The 6,191-nt window shown below is 38.6% G+C and overlaps 1 pseudogene; it reads left to right on the plus strand.

Annotated features, from left to right (window-relative positions):
• Window positions 1-4,824: 4,824 nt before the first annotated feature.
• On the plus strand, window positions 4,825-5,763 carry LOC138093094 (olfactory receptor 51A7-like; annotated as a pseudogene).
• Window positions 5,764-6,191: the final 428 nt, after the last annotated feature.

Genomic DNA, 6,191 nt, shown 5'->3' on the forward strand with positions numbered 1-6,191 from the left:
TTCTTTTACAAGTGGTTGACCAGTTTTCCCAGCACCACTTGTTAAAGAGATTGTCTTTACTCCATTGTATATTCTTGCCTCCTTTGTCTAAGATAAGGTGTAAGAAGACATACGGATGGCTAACAAACACATGAAAAGATGCTCAACATCACTCATTATCAGAGAAATGCAAATAAAAACCACAATGAGGTACCATTTCACACCAGTCAGAACGGCAGCAATCCAAAAGTCTACAAGCAATAAATGCTGGAGAGGGTGTGGAGAAAAGGGAACTCTCTTACACTGTTGGTGGGAATGCAAACTAGTACAGCCACTATGGAGAACAGTGTGGAGATTTCTTTAAAAATTGCAAATAGAACTGCCTTATGACCCAGCAATCCCACTGCTGGGCATACACACTGAGGAAACCAGAAATGAAAGAGACACCTGTACCCCAATGTTCATCGCAGCACTGTTTATAATAGCCAGGACATGGAAACAACCTAGATATCCATCAGCAGATGAATGGATAAGAAAGCTGTGGTACATATACACAATGGAGTATTACTCAGCCATTAAAAAGAATACATTTGAATCAGTTCTAATGAGGTGGATGAAACTGGAGCCGATTATACACAATGAAGTAAGCCAGAAAGAAAAACACCAATACAGTATACTAACACATATATATGGAATTCAGAAAGATGGTAATGATAACCCTGAATGCAAGACAGCAAAAGAGACACAGATGTATAGAATGGACTTTTGGACCCTGTGGGAGAGGGAGAGGGTGGGATGATTTGGGAAAATGGCATTGAAACATGTATACTATCATGTAAGAAATGAATCACCAGTCTATGTTCAATACAAGATACAGGATGCTTGGGGCTGGTGCATGGGGATGATCCAGAGAGATGATATGGGGTGGGAGGGGGGAGGGGGGTTCAGGATTGGGAACTCATGTACACCCATGGCTGATTCATGTCAATGTATGGAAAAGCCAATACAGTATTGTAAAGCAAAATAAAGTAAAAATTAAAATTAAAAAAAAAAAAAAAACAGAAAGCACCAGAGAGGCAGGACTAGATTCTGCAGCTCTGGATAAATGGTTCTGACTACAAAGCAGTGACATTCTGGTGATTGCTTGCCACCTCCATTTCCCCTTTACGCAGACATGTGGGTCCAAAGACTTAACAACTTACTCTAAGTTCTCTGATGTTCATAGCTACCACATGCCTTTGTACTATCTCAAGCAAAATAATTTACATAGTATTTGACTGATTATAGTCACTAAGTAATTAGAAATGAATGGCATTACCCTGATCTTCTGAGAAGTCCAACAATTCTGTAAATGCACAGTAGAAGGCCAGAGTTAAACAAATCTCGGCCAGAATCACTGACTGAACACAGAAAGAAATTCAAAGCCAGGTACTCAGACTTGACTCTTGGGTGACACGTTTTTAAATGGTAGTTATCAACTTACACATTACTATGCATTGTTTCTGGATGCAGATATGTGAGACCACTGAGTTTGCAGTGAACATCAGTGAGAAGGCAAGAGTGACTACTGGGAGATTTTTTTTTTTTTTTTTTTTGCCATTGTTATTGTTCAGTCACTAAGTTATCTCAGACTCTTTGCAACCCCATGAACTGCAGCATGCCAGGCTCCTCTGTCCATCACTATCTCCTGGAGTTTGCTAAGTTCATGTCCACTGATTGGATGATGCTATCTAAACACCTCATCTTCTGCCACCCCCTTCTCCTTTTGCCTTCAAACTTTCCCAGCATCAGGGTCTTTTCCAGTGAGTCAGCTCTTTGCATCAAGTTGCCAAAGAATTGGAGCTTCAGCTTCAGCATCAGTCTTTCCAAAGAATATTCAAGGTTGATTTTTAGGATTGACTGATTTGATCTCCTTGCAGTCCAAGGGACTTTCAAGAGTCTTCTCCAGCACCACAATTTGAAAGCATCAATTCTTTAGCACTCAGTCTTCTTTACGGTCCAACTCTCACATCCATACATGACTACTGGAAAAATTATAGCTTTGATTATATGAACCATTTCCTTCGAAGTGATGTCTCTGCTTTTTTAATATGCTGTCTAGATTTGCCATAGCTTTCCTTTCAAGGAGCAAGCATCTTTTAATTTTGTGGCTACAGTCACCATCTGCAGTGTTTTAGGAGCTCAAGAAAATAAAACCTGTCACTGCTTCCAGTTTATTTTAAATGGTAGGTGTACAGAAGTCTCAGAAAAGGATGGCAAAGGACATCATAACTAACCAAGCATTTGAACAAAGAAAAGTCAAGGCAAAGGAGAGCATTTTTACTGTTTGCAAAAGGAAGAGACTTGAAAAAGCATAGTATTGCAGAAATTAAAAGGTAGCTGGAACATAATCAGGGAAGTTGAGCACAGAGAGGGAGGAGGATGGTAATTAATGTCCTTTTGTGGCCAGAATTACACTGTGATCACTATTATGAATGATTAATTTCATACTTTATCTGCTTATGTTCACTACATGATAAAAATATTCACATTACATATTTTCCTACTGGAATTCAACAATTCATTTCAGGAAAAGTAACATTTCTCTTGATCTAGAATGGTAATGCCCTTGCCATATCATAAGGACTATTCTATAGTTTGAATATGAATTTTAAGTTTCCTTTTGTGACCCCCTTAACAATGGGCTTTCCTGGTGGCTCAGACAGTTAAGCGTCTGCCTGCAACACAGGAGACCCGGGTTTGATTCCTGGGTCAGGAAGATCCCCGGGAGAAGGAAATGGCAATCCACTCCAGCACTCTTGCCTGGAAAATCCCGTGGACGGAGGAGCCTGATAGGCTACAGTCCATGGGGTCGCAAAGAGTCGGACATGACTGAGCGACTTCACTTTCACTTTCTCTTAACAGTGATTATGGAACACATTGTATTTAGCATTTTGACAGTAAATACAATCAAACAAATATAAAATATTAACTGTGGTGCTGCTATAACTTTAAATTATTTTTATGTAGCTGATTCATAAAATCAGTGGAGCCATGAAACTCTTTGACTAGTCTTGTCATAGAGTAGCTTTGGGCTTTTCAGGTTTTGTAGGTGTTTGAAGCTCCTTATTTCTCTTTGGGGTAGCTGTTCAGTCTTCGTTGATTTCCCTGCTGAGTGTTTTCAGTGCTGCCCTCCTGTGACCTGTGCTTCTCTTTTAGTCCTCCTCTCATATCCTCATTGCTTGGACAGGATCTCTTTTAAAATGGCCCCAAGTTGGCACTCCTATATTTTACTCCACATTTGGTACCTAAATCCATGTGCCTTTTAGCCTAAAGAGGCTAGCTAGCCATTTCAGTTATCCTCAAAATTTCCTGGGTAGCAGTCAGACAAATGTACGCCATATTCAGCTATTCAAAAGCTGCATCAAGTGTTCCGAGTAGGTTTTCTTGGTAAGAGGGAAAAAAAAAGAGTCCATATTTTAGTATGTTATATAAGAAACATTAAGGTAAGTATTTGGGATGTAGTTTCATTTTATTATATTAACAGCTCCATTGAGATACTGTTGTTATATCATAACATTCAAAAACTGTTAAAATGATTTCCAAAGTTGGTGAAGCATTTTAAAATCCTTCTAGAAATGTAGGAGAGTTCAACTTTCTGAGAGGAATCATGGCTTAGGCAGTGAAGAAACTGCTTGCAATGTGGGAGACCCGGGTTTGATCCCTGGGTCGGGAAGAGCTCCTGGAGAAGAGAATGGCAACCCACACCAGTATTCTTGCTTGGAGAACTCCATGGACAGAGGAGCCTGGCAGGCTATAGTCCACGGGGTTGCGCAGAGTCAGACATGACCAAGTAGCCAACAACACTTTTAACTTTCTCCACATTCTTGTCAGCAGTTAAAATTGTCTTTTTTATTTTAGTTCATCTGTGTACATGAATCGCTATCTGATTTGATTTTGACTTGCATTTTCCTAATGACTAATGATATTAAGGGATCTTCTTATCTTCATTGTAGAGTTGTAATAGTCCTTCATATATTTTGTATACAAGTCCAGATATATTATTTGCAAACATTTTTATTCTGTGGGTTGATTTTCTCACTTTCTTGTTGATGTCATTTGAATATTTCTTAACGTTGATGAATTGTTTTTTACATATTTGCATATTTATGTAATGAATTTCATATTTAGCTTTCTGTTTGTGCCTTTGATGTCATGTACATTGTTTAATCCCAGGTCACAAAAATTCATTATCTATGTTTCCTTCTAATACCTTTAATGCTTTAGCTCTTGAACTTATGCCTATGATATATTTTAAGAGAATTTTTGTATAAGGTGTGAAATAGGGGTCTAATGTCATTATTTGGGGTGTGGATATCCAGTTGTCCTAGCCCTATTTTCTTTTTTAAAGAATCCTGTTTCTTAAAGTTAAATATTCTTCAGCAACTACAAATGCAATGCAATTGTGGTAAGTCATGCGCTCTATGATCCTATATTTATCCATACATTGTTCCAGCTAAAGGCCATCACTATCTAAAAATCAATGGTATAGGAAATAGACCTTGTGAAATTTACTGCTTCTTTTATGTATGCTAAATCTAAGGGGGAAAAAGATTATAGCTAACTGTTGGTGGTTACTTGTTTATGTTTCTCTTGATATCCTACTTATATGTATGGGTCCTGATACTATTTCTATTTACATATTATGAAATATTATCTTCATACTGTAAATTACAGGAAAATAGCTGAAGTCCCAAGATTTGTACCAAGCAGTTGACTGAAGCATGTACATTTGAACTAATCTATTTCTTCCATTGCAGGAAGGCCTTTGCAAGATCCACATTGTGATTCCTTTATACTCCTGCAATGTCCATCTTTAACATTTCTGAAGGGGAAATCTCTGCCTTCTTCCTGATTGGGATCCCCGGGATGGAGCATGTGCACATTTGGGTCTCTGTCTCCATCTGCCTTATACATCTTGTTGCTATCCTGGGGAGCTGTACCATCCTCTTTCTAATAAAAACAGAGACCTCTCTGCATGAGCCCATGTATTATTTCCTCTCCTTGTTGGCCTTCTCTGATTTAGGATTATCCATCTCCTCTCCTCCTACCATGCTGAGAATCTTCTTGTTCAATGCCACTGGAACTTCCCCTGATGCCTGTTTTGCCCAAGAGTTTTTCATTCATAGATTCTCAGCTATGGAGTCATCAGTTCTTTTTATCATGTCCATAGATCACCTTATGGCCATCCACAACCCTCTGAGATACTTCTCAATTCTGAGCAGGGCCAGAGTCATTAAAGTTGGCCTTGTATTCACAGCATTATGCTTTTGTTTGTCGTTGTTTCCCCCTTTATTGTAAAGAGGCTGAAATTCGTAAGAAAAGCCTTCTATCACACTCCTACTGTGTCCACCAGGGTGTTATGAAACTGACCTGTACTGAGAATAGGGTCAATATAACCTCAGACTGTTTATGGCTCTTACTTCTTTATTATATTTGTCGTGCATTTCTGCATCTTACATGCTAATCCTAAAAGATGTTCTGAGCATCACCTCACACAAAGGCAGTCTCAAGGTCCTCAACACTTGCCTCTCCCACATCTGTGCTGTGCTCGTCTTCTACGTGCCTACTGTCACCTTGGCTGCCCTTCACCACTTTGCCAAAAATGCTTCTCCAGTTATTAGGGTCACCATAGCTGGTATCTTCCTTCTGGTTCCCCCTCTAGTGAATCCCATCGTGTACTCTGTAAAAAGTCAGCAGATTAGAAATCGAATCCTGGTAAAATTATGTGAGAAACAAAGTTGATGGGCAATTACAGCTGCAGTGGAAGCTCCCCTACTTGGCAATTCCTGAGCAACTGTAGAAATCTGAAGATGGTAATGAAAGAATAGAAACTGAATACAAGGATACACGGTACATACTTAGTGGGCCCATCAAATATCAAGTTGTTTATTTAACTAAGCATTAACAACAATCTAGATTAGATGTTTTAGGAGTTAGGTTTGGAATTATAATATTTTTATAGCTAAGTTTTCCACCTCTTCTCTGGTTTTTATTTCTACAGGCATCCAACTGTATATCAACCTTAACCACAGCAATATAGTCTCAATTAAGACTAAATAGATTTTCAAAGTATTTTTCTAAACAAAAAGACAAAAACAGTAAAATAACATGTTCTTTTGCAGAATAAAAAAGAAGCTAATTATGGCTCTAATGAACTCAAGCATGGTTAG

This window comes from Capricornis sumatraensis, chromosome 16 (genome assembly GCF_032405125.1).
Source record: "Capricornis sumatraensis isolate serow.1 chromosome 16, serow.2, whole genome shotgun sequence".
Taxonomy (NCBI): Eukaryota; Metazoa; Chordata; class Mammalia; order Artiodactyla; family Bovidae; genus Capricornis; species Capricornis sumatraensis.